The sequence below is a fragment of the Oncorhynchus keta genome, chromosome 11 (assembly GCF_023373465.1).
Source record: "Oncorhynchus keta strain PuntledgeMale-10-30-2019 chromosome 11, Oket_V2, whole genome shotgun sequence".
Classification (NCBI taxonomy): Eukaryota; Metazoa; Chordata; class Actinopteri; order Salmoniformes; family Salmonidae; genus Oncorhynchus; species Oncorhynchus keta.
Window position 1 is genome coordinate 33,854,411 of NC_068431.1, and position 15,109 is coordinate 33,869,519.

At 42.8% G+C, this 15,109-nt stretch overlaps 1 protein-coding gene and 1 long non-coding RNA gene across 13 annotated transcripts in view; both read left to right on the forward strand.

The window, feature by feature from the left end:
• The window catches only part of LOC118390087 (autism susceptibility gene 2 protein-like), a 475,976-nt gene that overhangs the window by 330,637 nt on the left and 130,230 nt on the right, over positions 1 to 15,109 (forward strand). The gene's annotated exons all lie outside the window — the stretch shown is intronic.
• Positions 14,389 to 15,069, forward strand: LOC127906163 (uncharacterized). Its single transcript, XR_008060492.1, has 3 exons — positions 14,389 to 14,448; positions 14,804 to 14,901; positions 14,955 to 15,069. It is a non-coding gene; the product is annotated as an uncharacterized LOC127906163 (long non-coding RNA).

Genomic DNA, 15,109 nt, shown 5'->3' on the forward strand with positions numbered 1-15,109 from the left:
TAAGTGCACCGGGCTATGGCCCGTGACGTGGACGGGCAAAAGCGGTGATATCATGACACAAGGTGAGACCCAGATGCAGACACAGGAGGCAGATGGTTAGTCTTACAATGTTTAATAATCCAAAAGGAGTCGGCAAGAGAATAGTCGTGGACAGGCAAAAGGTCAAAACCAAATCAGAGTCCAGGAAGTACAGAGTGGCCAGAGCTCGTGGTCAAGGCAGGCAGAATGGTCAGAGTCCAGAACAGGCAAGGGTCCAAACCAGGAGGACATGAAAAAGGAGAACAGCAAAGGCAGGAGTACGGGAATATGGCTGGTTGACTTGGAACGTACAAGACGAACTGGCACAGAGAGAAAGGAAACACAGGGATTAATACACTGGGGAAAACAAGTGACACCTGGAGGGGGTGGAGACAATAACGAGGACAGGTGAAACTGACAATTCCAGTGGGTCAGAAGTTTACATACACTACACTGTACTTGGAAAATTCCAGAAAATTATGTCATGGCTTTAGAAGCTTCTGATAGGCTAATAGACAACATTTGAGTCAATTGGAGGAGCACTTGTGTGTGGATGTATTTCAAAACCCTACCTTCAAACTCAGCGCCTCTTTGCTTGACATCATGGGAAAATCTATCAAAAATTGTAGATCTCTACAAGTCTGGTTCATCCTTGGTAGCAATTTCCAAACGCCTGAAGGTATCACGTTCATCTGTACAGACAATACTCCGTGAATATAAACACCATGAGACCACGCAGCTGTTATACCGCTCAGGGAGGAGACGCATTCTGTCTCCTAGTGATGAACGTACTTTGGTGTGAAAAGTGCAAATCAATCCCAGAACAACAGCAAAGGACCTTGGGAAGATGCTGGAGGAAACAGGTACAAAATAATCTATATCCACAGTAAAACGAGCCCTATATCGACATAACCTGAAAGGTCACTCAGCAAGGAAGAAGCCACCACTCCAAGACAGCCATAAAAAAGCCAGACTACGGTTTGCAACTGCACATGGGGACAAAGATCGTACTTTTTGGAGAAATATCCTCTGATCTGATGAAACAAAAATAGAACTGTTTGGCCATAATGACCATTGTTATGTTTGGAGGAAAAATGGAAGAGGCTTGCAAGCCGAAGAACACCATCCCAACCATGAAGCATGGGGGTGGCAGCATCATGTTTTGGGGGTGCTTTGCTGCAGGAGGGACTGGTGCACTTAACAAAATAGATGGTGCACAAGGAGGCCTACAACCTGACTCAGTTACACCAGCTCTGTCAGGAGGAATGGGCCAGAATTCACCCAACTTATTGTGGGAAGCTTGTAGAAGGCTACCCAAATTGTTTGACCCAAGTTAAACAATTAAGGCAATGCTACCAAATACTAATTGAGTGTATGTAACCTTCTGACCTACTGGGAATGTGATGAAATAAATAAACGCTGAAATAAATCATTCTCTCTACAATTATTCTGACATTTCACATTCTTAAAAGAAAGTGGTGATCCTAGCTGACCTAAGAGAGGGAGTTTATACTAGGATTAAATGTCAGGAATTGTGAAAAACTAAGTTTAAATGTAATTGGCAAAGGTGTATGTAAACTTCCGACTTCAACTGTATATGCTCTAATTTTAAAACTGGTTTTCATTGGGAAGACAGATCAAGACTTTTTATCACAGACAAACACTTTTGCATGTGAAAACCCAGAATCCTACTCCACGTGCTTAACCTACGTCAACTGGGGTGTTAATGTAACTCCCTCATTGCTTGCTAATGGGGGGACTGCACCAATGAGATTGCAGGATTTCATCATATGATTTTGACAGCACAATGTTAAATGGACCGTCCTGGTAGATATGCTCTATCAGGTACTCAACAGATGTGGCATTGCAATTGGCGACATTACTCGTTCTGAGACGTTGAAGTAGTTGTTTCCGGGCCTCCCGAGTGGTGCAGTGGCCTAAGGCACTGCATTGCAGTGCTAACTGTGCCACTAGAGATTCTGGGTTCGAGTCCAGGCTCTGTCGCAGCTGGCTGCGACCGGGAGACCCATGGGGAGTTGCACAATTGGCCCAGTGTCGTCTGGGTTAGGGGGAGGGAATTATTATTGAAAATGTCCCTTTGCCTATTGCGATCTTGGTTGGTATTGTAATTAAAGAATCTTTAGCTAACTATTTTATTTAGAATATCTTGCTAATGTAACACCTGTGTTGATCTGGTTGAGACGCAGTTTGTTATCAGTTTCCTGTCAAGGCGTATCCACAAACTTGTCTCTAAGCACCTATGGCCTGATCATTCCCCTTAGCTAGCTACCCTGCATGCCCTACATACTGGACAGGAATTGATGGGTCCTGCGTGTGCAAATGAAGTGATACGAGGTCTCACCCGGATTACACAGAGTCTAAGTGGTTCTGAAGAAGCTTTATGGAGATGAATGAATTCATGAGGTCGGTTGACAGTTGCTTAAAAAGCAATATAATAAGGAATAAATCACATGGTTAGCATGTTGTGCCTCCATAATGATTTCAGATTAAAGGGACAGGAGGGGTGACATACAGGGAGACTCCTGAGAGGTAATAGGACCACATCATTAGAGAGCTGTTGAAACTGATCTTGTTTATAGTTCTCTGCTTTGCATTAATCTAATATTTTAAAACAGGTACAGTAGCAGAAAATACATTAGCAGAACATTAACAATGTCAGAAAATACTTTGCTTCTTTTGTATATGTATCCAGTTCAGTGGGTAAGACTGTCTTTGATTGGCTTTACTCTGGGAGCGGGATCATCTCAGAAATATTCCCATTGATCAATCTTGCTGTCATTAATAATGCAGGTCAGGATATGTTGTATTGCAATGGGCCTCAGGGACCATTCTAAAGATATCCATTTGCTGTAGAGCTTTGGTCTTAAAGCTTCCCCTCTCGTTTGATATGTTGTATGGCAATGGGCCATACAACATTAACAACACACACTAACAACACTGTATGGTAGAGACTTAGTAACTTAGTTGTAGTCACGATCTGTTTACCTATAAGCACAAACGTAGGTATGTTTTGTGGTTATTACATATGTATTAACTTATTCCCGGATATCTTCTGAACTACCTACAGTGCAATGTTTCCTCTGAACAAGACAGTTCACCCACTGTTCCCCAGTAGGCCGTCATTGTAAATAAAAATTGGTTCTTAACTGACTTGCCTAGTTAAACAAAGTTTAAATTAAAAAACGTCATATGGAGGATCTACTCTGTGCTACCGAGTTCATATGGGTAGCTCTGTACTGTAGCTATCTCAAGCTGGCTAAGGTTAGCCACACCTAAGGCTCTTCACAGACTTTGTGGCTGGGTTATCTAGTGGGAACCTGTTAGCACGGCACGCTTTGGTGCCTTCTTGCCGTGGGCTCAAAACGAAAGAGAAAATCGTACCTTCTTGCTCTAATTCTGTAGAACCTCGTCTGTTCTCCTTTGTGTTTTGGCAACTTTTCGGCATGTTTTTTGTGAAGTAGGCTACAGGAGTTTTGCAACTTTTTCCATCTTGGCTTAGTCCTTGTGCACTAGCTGACTGACATCAGGAACCTATCTCTTTTGGATTTTTCTCACTATATAGCTATTGGATTCGGCCCGGTGAAGCGCCCTCGCCCCCCTCGCTTTGCTAGCTAACTTAGCCTACAGTCTACACTCTTTTAAAAGTTTTACCATCAGATGGCCCAGCCATCAATCTGTAAGTCAATCAAGTTTTATTTGTCACACCGAATACAACAGGTGTAGATCTTACCGTGAAATACTTACTTACTTACAGGCCCTTAACCAGCAATGCAGTTTTAAGAAAATATAGTTAAGAAAAGATTTACTAAATAAACTAAAGTGAAAGAACAGTAACAGTAACGCAATAAAATAACAATAATGAGGCTATATACAGGGGGGTACCGGTACTGAGGGTACAGGTTAGTCAAGGTAATTTCTACATTTAGATAGGGGTGAAGTGACGAAGCATAGATAATAACATTAGCTGGCTGGCTGGTAACACTCTTTTATATTTGCTTAGATGGTGTTATGTATTTCCAAAACGTTGGTTTACTTTAATGTAGCTGTAAGCTTGGTGTTGATAAAGCAAAATTCCAGACAATTATGTCATGGCTAGATGAGATGCTTCTGATAGGCTTAGATGCTTCTGATAGGCTAATTAACATAATTTGAGTCAATTGGAAGTGTACCTGTGGATATATTTCAAGGCCTACCTTCAAACTCAGTGCCTCTTTGCTTGACATCATAAGAAAATCAAAAGAAATCAGCCAAGACCTCAGAAAAAAAATTGTAGACCTCCACAAGTTTGGTTCATCCTTGGGAGCAATTTACAAATGCCTGGAGGTAACACATTCATCTGTACAAACAATAGTACGCAAGTTTAAACACCATGGGACCATGCATCCATCATACCACTCAGGAAGGAGACGCGTTCTGTCTCCTAGAGATGAATGTACTATGGTGCGAAAAGTGCAAGTCAATCCCAGAACAACAGCAAAGGACCTTGTGAAGATGCTGGAGGAAACAGGTACAAAAGTATCTATATCCACAGTAAAACGAGTCCTATATCGACATAACCTGAAAGGCCGCTCAGCAAGGAAGAAGCCACTGCTTCAAAACCGCCATAAAAAAGCCAGACTACGATTTGCAACTGCAAATTGGGACAAAGATACTGGAGAAATGTACTCAGGTCTCATGAAACAAAAATAGAAGTGTTTGGCCTTAATGACCATTGTTATGTTTGGAGTAAAAAGGGGAATGCTTGCAGGCTGAAGAACACCATCCCAACCGCGAAGCACCTTGCTGCAGGAGGGACTGGTGCACTTCACAAAATAGATGTCATCATGAGGAAGTGTGGTCACAAATGGGTCTTTCAAATGGACAATGACCCCAAGCATACTTCCAAAGTTGTGCATATGATCCCAAGCATACTTCCAAAATGGCTTAAGGACAACAAAGTCAAGGTATTGGAGTGGTCATCACAAAGCCCTGACCTCAATCCCATTGAAGATTTGTGGGCAGAACTGAAAGAGAGTGTGCGAGCAAGGAGGCCTACGAACCTGACTCAGTTACACCAGCTCTGTCAGGAGGAATGGGCCAAAATTCACCCAACTTATTGTGGGAAGCTTGTGGAAGGCTACCCGAAACGTTTGACCCAAGTTAAACAATGTAAAGGTAATGCTACCAAATACTAATTGAGTGTATGTACTTCTGACCAACTGGGAATGTGGTGAAATAAATAAAAGCTGAAATAAATCATGAGGAGGGCTTTTACTTGGTGGAATGGTGGAGACCAATTGGAGGTTTACTTAGTAACAATGGAAATATAATGGTACAGCTATATAGACACTCAATCATCATGTTACTTTTTAATGGTATGTTTACAAACATACATTTTAATAAATAAAACTGAAAGTTGTGTCTCATAGTTGTGAAATAAGTATAGCCAGTTACAATTGTAATGGCCTAGCAGATAATAAGAAAAGACGATCAGTATTTACCTGGCTAAAAGAGAAGGAATATAATATCTATTGTTTGCAGAAAACCCATTCAACAATTTTAGATGAAGTTTTGTGGAAAAATAACTGGGGGGGGAAATATATTTCTCCCATTGGAAAGAAATTCAAAAGAGGTGATGGTTTAAATTAACAGTAATTTTGATCCAAATTGTCCAAACAGATTATCAAGGTAGATGGATGATTTTAAATATGTTATTGGACAATAAACAGATATGGCTTATTAACCTATACGGTCCGAATAATGATGATCCAAGCTTCTTTGAAAATATATATGAATTTATCAACTCTACAAGCAACACTAGACTCTATTATTATGCTGGGAGATTTTAATACGGTCTTAAATATCTCTATGGAACGGAAAGGAAATCACACTACAAACTATCACCCTCAGGCACTTAAGGAAATCATGAATGTCATGGATATATTGGAATTAGTGGATATATGGAGACTTAAATACCCTGACCTAGTGAGATGTACTGTACATGGCAGAGGCCTAATCAAGCTAGTCGTCTTGATTACTTTCTTATGCCATTCTCTCTGGCACCAAAAGTTTCAAAAGTGTTGATAGGGGACAGAATGCGGTCGGATCATCACATAATTAGCATATATATGTTACTCTTACAGAATTTCCACGTGGGCGAGGATATTGGAAATTTAATCAAAGCATACTAGATGATAAATTGTTTAGATCTAGGACAGAATAATTTATAACTGACTTTTTTCTACATAACATAGGTACAGCAGATCCCTTTATTGTATGGGACACTTTTAAATGATTGATTACCAACAACAACGAGACGGCCTACAGGGAGGAGGTGAGGGCCCTCGCGGAGTGTGGTGTCAGGAAAATAACCTCTCACTCAACGTCAACAAAACAATGGAGATGATCGTGGACTTCAGGAAACAGCAGAGGGAGCACCCCCCCATTCACATCGACGGGACAGTAGTGGAGAAAGTAGAACGTTTTAAGTTCCTCGGCGTACACATCACGGGCAAACTGAAATGGTCCACCCACACAGACAGCATGGTGAAGAAGGCACAACAGCGACTCTTCAACCTCAGAAGGCTGAAGAAATGTGGCTTGTCACCTAAAGCACTCAGACTTTTACAGGTGCACAATGGAGAGCATCCTGTCGAGCTCATTCACCGACTGGTACAGCAACTGCACATCCCTAAACCGCAAGGCTCTCCAGAGGGTAGTCTGCACAACGCATCACCAGGAGCAAACGCATCACTGTAGATGCCCTCCAGGGCACCTACAGCACCTGATGTCACAGGAAGGCCAAAAAGATCATCAAGGACAACAACCACCCGAGCCACTGCCTGTTCGCCCCACTTATCACCCAGAAGGCGAGGTCAGTACGGGTGCATCCAAACTGGGACCAAGAGACTGAATAACAGTTTCTATCTCAAGGCCATCAGACTGTTAAACAGCCACCACTAACATAGAGAGGCTGCTGCCAACAGACACAAATCTCTGTCCACTTAAATAAATGGACTTAATAAAAGTATCACTAGTCACTTTAAATAACACCACTTTAATAATATTTGCATATCCTACATTACTCATCTCATGTATACTGTATATACAGTATTCTATACCATTTACTGCATGTTGCCTATGCCGCACGGCCATCGCTCATCCATATATTTATATGTACATATTCTAATTCATCCCTTTACATTTGTGTGTATAAGGTAGTTGTTAGGTAGAAGGTAGAAGCACAAGCATTTCGCTCCACTCACATTAACATCTGCTAACCATGTGTATGTGACCAATAACATTTGATTTGATGATTTGATTTGATTCAGTGCTAATGTAACGTTAGCAGGATAATAGGGCTAATGTTAAGCAGGCTAGTTGGCTAGAAACCTTGCAAGTTGATTTGTAGCAATAAGTATTTGCTTGTAAGTTGGCTGAAAATGGAATTGAAACCAGTAGTCATGAGTGCGAGCAATTTGGTATTAATTTGAAGTCATTTCTGTTGGAATTGACGTTATATGGAATAGCATAGTTTGGGTCCTCTATATTACATCACACACCAGAAAAACATTTTCCAACATGACTTAGCTATTCTTTGAAATCCTGATTGTTTCTGATTGTTTGAAAGTTGAAAAGGTGAGGTGTAACTTTGCATTGGGACTTTTCATGCATATACTAATGCAAATCCATATGTCACATGTATGCTACCTACCCTTAAAAGCTTCACCTCTAGTTTGATATGTTGTATGGCAATGGGCCTCAGTTTCTGTAGAGCTTTGATTTTAAAGCTTCACCTGTAGTTTGTAAAGATAACAGTGGAGTGGACACAGCATCGCATGGAAGAAAAATAACTTCAATACCAACATACAGGCTATAGAAATATAATTTCCCTCACCTCAGTTAAAGCTCCTATTGAGATGTATGACAACCAAGGTTTGACGTGAAAAGGGTTTTGCTTTCAATGGAGAGTGGTTTTATAATTGTACTGTGACAGCCTTGCAAAAACTGTATTTCTACAAAATACATTTTTTATTTACTTGTTAAAAAGGTCCAGACTCTATGTCCCTCAAACTTAACTCTGGACCTCAAAGCCAGTTCCACTGCATTTTTTCATTGTTCCCCTCTAATCAGGGACTGATTTATACCTGGGACACCAGGTGTGTGCAATTAATTATCAGGTAGAACAAAAACCAGCAGGCTCCGGACCTCGTAGGGTAAGAGTTGAGTACCCCTGCTCTACGCTGTCTGTTTACCTGCACATAGATTTGAATCATGCTTCATTTATTAGCTCCTCTTAAAATCTCCTCAGACACCTGACTCTCAGATACAGATGCACAAGTCATTTTCAAATTGGAACCATATGTGAAAATGTCAGGCTAGCTCGTTGATACAGTATGATATGTCTCACAGTCACAACACATTGACTCTATGGTCCATTAAACAATGGCTGGACTTAACGGTCGGTATGTCAGCCGAGACGTTCCACAGTCACTCACTGTTGCCCTGTGGCCATGCAGCCAGTCCTACAACTGTATATATTCTCAGATTGTTAGGAAAAACCCACAAAATAATTGGTGGAAGATGCAGATGCTTTTCTCCCCTGTTCAGAGAGGAAAAGATGTGTTCTGAATGCTAAGTAGATGTGATATTTCTGTTTGGTTCTCCATAAAATGGAGGAGAGAAAGAGAAAGAGAACAGACAAATGTGAGGATGGAATTTTAGTTAGCCTTGCATTGTGGGGTATTATGTGATTTACTATATGTGATTCCTACCCAGACACCAATTTCATGATATCTATCTATGCACACTGTTCATCCCTATTTTTATCCCTTGTTTCTCTCCGTCGTCCATCGTCCTCCCTGCCTTGCTTCTGTATCCTCTCTTTCTGCCTCCTACACACACACACACGTTTTGTTCTTCTATCTAAAATGTATTTCCATTCAAAATCCTATTTTCACAAAACCTAACCCTAAAACTTACCCTTACCATAACCCTAACCTCGGGTCCTCCCAAGAGGTGTCGCGGTCTAAGGCACTGCATCTCAGTACTTGAGGCGTCACTACAGACCCGGGTACGATCCCAGGCTGTGTCATATTTGTGATCGTACCTCGTCTAGTTTATTGTCCAATGATTCCACGTTGGCGAGTAATATTGACAGTAACGGCAGCTTTCCTACTCGCCTTCTGCGGGTCCGGACGAGGCATCCGGCTCACTTCCTTTTGCGAATAATTGGGATGTCTGCCCTGTGGGGTGTTTGGAGAATATCGTGTGAATCCTGCTTGTTGTTGAAAAAAATCTTTGTCTAATCCGAGGTGAGTGATCGCTGTCCTGATATCCAGAAGCTCTTTGTCTAATCCGAGGTGAGTGATCGCTGTCCTGATATCCAGAAGCTCTTTGTCTAATCCGAGGTGAGTGATCGCTGTCCTGATATCCAGAAGCTCTTTTCTGTCGTAAGACAAGGTTGTAGAAACATTATGTACAAAATAATTTACAAATATTGCGGGGAAAAAAGGCCATCTCATCCGGCACCATCTTGTAGGAGTATCTTACACATTGATGCGGCTGTCAAGAAGAAGTGCGGCTTGGCAGGGAAATTGGAGAGGAAAAGGCGTAAAACTACATAAGAAAAATATAAACAAAAACAAAAAATAACCTTAAACTAACTCCTAAACCCTTACCCTGATTGTAACCCTAACTCTAAATCATAACCCCAGTTTAAAATAGCCTTTGTCCCCTTGGGGACGTGGGAAATGTCCGCACAAGGGAGAATTTTCCCTGTTTTACTATCCTTGTGGGAACTTTGGGGGATTTTAGGTCCCCACAAGGATAGAAGAACAACCCCCCCCCCCCACACACACACACACACACACACACAGTTCTAAATAACAAAGCGAAAGATGTGCCCTTTGGTGGTGAGAGATAGCTCATTACCTATGAGCGACCTTCCATCTGCACTCATGGTTGCTCTGGGAGCCATTACGATTATGATGGAAATCTCACAAGCCATTACTGGGAAGCGAGCAGCAGAGCACAGGGCTCACTGCAGACACGCTAATGGACTCATTTGTAATTGGGAGAGAGGGAAATGACTTTGCTAGCTAGCAGTGGCTTTGTTTGATGGAGTATGGCGGGAGAGCATGCTAGATTTGACAAATGAACGAACTGGGGTTCTCGTCGTCGTCTCTCCCCCAACACAAAAGCACGCACATACAATCACCCACCCCCCCCACACACACACACACACACACCATCTAGCTAGGGGGGTAGGGCTGGTGGGCTGGTGGGGATGATGTTGCTGTCACCTCTAAAACCCTCCTGTGATTGTGGGGACATTCTTTAAGGCCCTCTCTGAAACATAGACATATGCAGTAAGCAATTCCATTATCGCTATGGAACAGAAACATGCTACTAGGCTTTCCAGCGGGGTGAGTATGTGTTGCAATGGTTGTCTAGGCGGCTGGTAGTCTAGTGGTTAGAGCGTTGGGCCAATAACCGAAAGGTTGATAGATTGAATCCCTGAGTTGACAATGTAAAAATCTGTCATTCTGCCCCCGAACAAGGCAGTTAACCCACTGTTCCTAGGCCATCAATGTAAATAAGAATTTGTTCTTAAATGACTTGCCTAGTTTAATAAAAAATGTAGCTTTGATTTTTAATTAATTAAGCAGGTAATTAAGCAATAATGCACGAGGGGGTGTGGTATATGGCCAATATACCACAGCTAAGGCCTGTTCTTAAGCACGACGCAACGTGGATTGTCTGGATACAGTCCTTAGCCGTGGTTTATTGACCATATAGCACAAACCCCCGAGATGCATTATTGCTATTATAAAATAAATGTTTTGTCATACCCGTCGTATACGGTGTGATATACCATGGCTTTCAGCCAATCAGCATTCAGGGCTTGAAACACCCAAATTATAACAGACTTAACTGAAAATATTTCACATCACCTCTTTTAGTATAGGCAGTAACATGCAAAAAAATGTGTAAAATTACAAATATTTCAAACATGGCCGGCAGGACTTTCCATTACAAAAATGAAATCATTGTTTATTCAAGGTAGCTCCCCCACAATTAACCTGACAAGGATGAATCAAAGAAAAAGAGAAAGGAGGGAGAGAAAGAGAGAGAAAGGGACAGAGAGAGAGGATGAGGCTAATAAGATAGTGCAGACAGTGTGATTTATAGATTCATTTGTGTTGTGCTTGTTTAGGAAACTGCTCTGCATTATTCCTAGTTCCAGAGAAGAAGGGCGGAGAGAGGACATTATCTGGTTAACCCCGTGTTAATTTTATTTATTTTATGCATTACATTATTTTAATGGCCATTGGTAGCTAGGGCCAAGCCTTTCTCTACTCCACTGCTCGGGGGAAAAACACATTGTTTACTACAGGCAAGAAGCTCATATAGATCTACACAGGGAACAGAACCGGTGTGGCCCCAGCATTATTATTAAATTAGGTGTGTTACAGGTAAACATTCCATAACGCTTTACTGTTCAGAAGACAAGGAAGGTAATTGGTAATGTAACGCCAGATGGGAAACTTTTGTCCGTCCCAATTTATTATTTATTTGTTTTCGTGTGGCAGCTGTTGGGAGGTGAGGCGACCACAGCATATTGTGTGTGTGTGTGCTTGTGTGTTCTTGCTAGGTCTGTGTGTGTATCTTGCGTGTGTGCGATTATTATTCGTTTCTGTGAACATGGCCCGTAGCAGTACCAGTGTAAAATAGGGTGATTACACCTCTCTCTCACTCTATCCTTCTCCCTCTGTTTCTCTGGGGATAGGCAGTCATGCAGAGAGCGGGGGAGCAGCATATGACTGCTGTAGTATGTGGTGCTGACAGACAGGTCTTATAATCGCTGCAGCTCTTCACTACAAGCTTGATTAACGCAGACAGCTCCGATTGCTGATAAAAGAGGGAACATTAAAGAAAACAGAGGAGCTTGGCTCAGTCGGCGTGCCACGCTACTGTTTCTCCTCCCGCTACCCACCCCCTCATCCCACGCCGCGCCAGGTGTCAAAGCTGTCGAACGGGGGATGTGACATCACAAGGTTCCGCAGGCAGACTGGAGGCTCATTCACATCAGTAGAAGCTTGTGCCTTCTGTCAGGCGTCCCCCAGGCAACCAGTGATCCATCTAGCCTCCATCTAGCCTTCTTCTCCTTCTTCTCATCCACATCAAGATGATTCTCCTGGTGCTGCAGAGAGGAGAAAAAATCTGAGCAGAATGTTTCTCCATCTAGTTAACTGACAGCATCGTTTGTTAAAGTGTTGTCCTAGAAAGCTGAGAAAGTGCAAATGGTTTGGGATTGGCAGAGTGGAAATTGGCAACAAAAGTGTTGTGAATTATGGGGTTTGGATGGGGTTGTGGATCTAGCTAGCTACCACATTACTTTGGATTCGACAACCCTCTGAGGTATCACTGGAAAACCATGGAGGAATACTCCATTAAAACGCAGAGATTATGTGGCTTCATTTACATATAGTTCTGCTTTGCCAAAAAAATATGTATGTGTGTGTGCATGTTTGTGTTTGGCTGTCTCAAGTTCAAGGAAATAATAGGCCTGCACAAGCTACTGCCGTCCCATCCCTCATCCTGTCCACACCAGACCCTGGCTCCTTCTTCCATGGTGAAACTCTACTCACGTCTCTCTCGTGTCTCTGGGGTAAATCTCCATCTCAGAGATCTGGCGGGCAGTCAGCTCATTTGGCCAGAGAGAAAGAGGGAGAGCCTGGTTTGGCAAAGCCATGCTTTTGATTCTCTTTTCAGTTATTCGAACTGATCTGCTGTGATTAAGAGCTCCGTGTCTCGTTATTCTCTTTTTGGAAGAGTGGAGTGGAGAGCCGCTGCTTTTTGCCAAAATATGTGAATAATTAGAGACCCAGGCAGGCGTGTGCCGTGCCAAAGCGACGGGAAGCATTCGCTCTCCTTATTAGATTCACTTAAACGCTGTTGTAAATCATGGCTGCCAGTGGGGTTCTGCCAGTGGGGTTCTGCCAGTGGGGTTCTGCCAGTGGGGTTCTGCCAGTGGGGTTCTGCCAAGCCAATACAGGCTCATGCCCACAGCCCCGCACTCTCTCTGGAAGCTTCCACTATGACCGTCAAGTCTGAGGGAGGGAGGGAGCAAAGTGCTGAGAGCGGAAAAGAACTAACCAACGTGTTCTACTACAGCGCATGTTTGTTTTATGTTATGGTGCTTAATATCAATAAAAGAGTGTATGAACAGTTTTGGAATTTCATCCCCAATCCGGATTAATGTGAGATGGACGAATGAAGCTGAGACAAAGCTTTGAGAGACTTTCAGTGTTCAGAGGCCGTCATATATACTCTACAATGGGGAGGGGGGTCCAAACATTAATGCTGTACAGCCCAGCTGGAGACGATTTCTATCTCCCCAAACTGTTATTTTCAAAAGAAGTGAGTAATGATGACTTAAACTTCAAGGCATGGGAGATGTTGATTAATTCCAGGACTGAGGCCCTCTATTTTCTCTCTCTGTCTGTTTTGTCAATCCAGCTCTATTATTCCAGACATACTCAACGTCCCAGTGACGTGTTTAGAACGTCCCAGTGACGTGTTTAGAACGTCCCATTGGCGTGTTTAGAACGTCCCATTGACGTGTTTAGAACGTCCCATTGACGTGTTTAGAACGTCCCATTGACGTGTTTAGAACGTACCATTGACGTGTTTAGAACGTCCCATTGACGTGTTTAGAACGTCCCATTGACGTGTTTAGAACGTCCCATTGACGTGTTTAGAACGTCCCATTGACGTGTTTAGAACGTGTCAGATCAGCGCTGAAGTGATTATTATCCCTAAAAGCCACCTGCTTGAATGAATGCCATTATAGAAAAAGTTGAGCCTGAGTGCTGTTCCCAATGTTCTGACAAATGTTTGATTATAGAGAGAGGGACATGAGAGAGGAAGAGGGAGAGACGGAGGCAGACAAATGTTTGATTATAGAGAGAGGGACATGAGAGAGGAAGAGGGAGAGACGGAAGCAGACAAATGTTTGATTATAGAGAGAGGGACATGGAAGAGGGAGAGACAGAAGCAGACAAATGTTTGATTATAGAGAGAGGGACATGGAAGAGGGAGAGACAGAAGCAGACAAATGTTTGATTATAGAGAGAGGGACATGAGAGAGGAAGAGGGAGAGACGGAAGCAGACAAATGTTTGATTATAGAGAGAGGGACATGGAAGAGGGAGAGACAGAAGCAGACAAATGTTTGATTATAGAGAGAGGGACATGGAAGAGGGAGAGACAGAAGCAGACAAATGTTTGATTATAGAGAGAGGGACATGAGAGACGGAAGCAGACAAAGGTTTGATTATAGAGAGAGGGACATGAGACGGAAGCAGACAAAGGTTTGATTATAGAGAGAGGGACATGAGAGAGGGAGAGACGGAAGCAGACAAAGGTTTGATTATAGAGAGAGGGACATGGGAGAGGGAGAGATGGAAGCAGACAAAGGTTTGATTATAGAGAGAGGGACATGAGAGAGGGAGAGACGGAAGCTGACAAAGGTTTGATTATAGAGAGAGGGACATGAGAGACGGAAGCAGACAAAGGTTTTATTATAGAGAGAGGGACATGAGAGAGGGAGAGACGGAAGCAGACAAAGGTTTGATTATAGAGAGAGGGACATGAGAGAGGGAGAGACGGAAGCAGACAAAGGTTTTATTATAGAGAGAGGGACATGAGAGAGGGAGAGACAGAAGCAGACAAAGGTTTTATTATAGAGAGAGGGACATGAGAGACGGAAGCAGACAAAGGTTTGATTATAGAGAGAGGGACATGAGAGACGGAAGCAGACAAAGGTTTGATTATAGAGAGAGGGACATGAGAGAGGGAGAGACGGAAGCAGACAAAGGTTTGATTATAAAGAGAGGGACATGAGAGAGGGAGAGACGGAAGCAGACAAAGGTTTGATTATAGAGAGAGGGACATGAGAGAGGGAGAGACGGAAGCAGACAAAGGTTTGATTATAGAGAGAGGGACATGAGAGAGGGAGAGACAGAAGCAGACAAAGGTTGATTATAGAGAGAGGGACATGAGAGAGGGAGAGACGGAAGCAGACA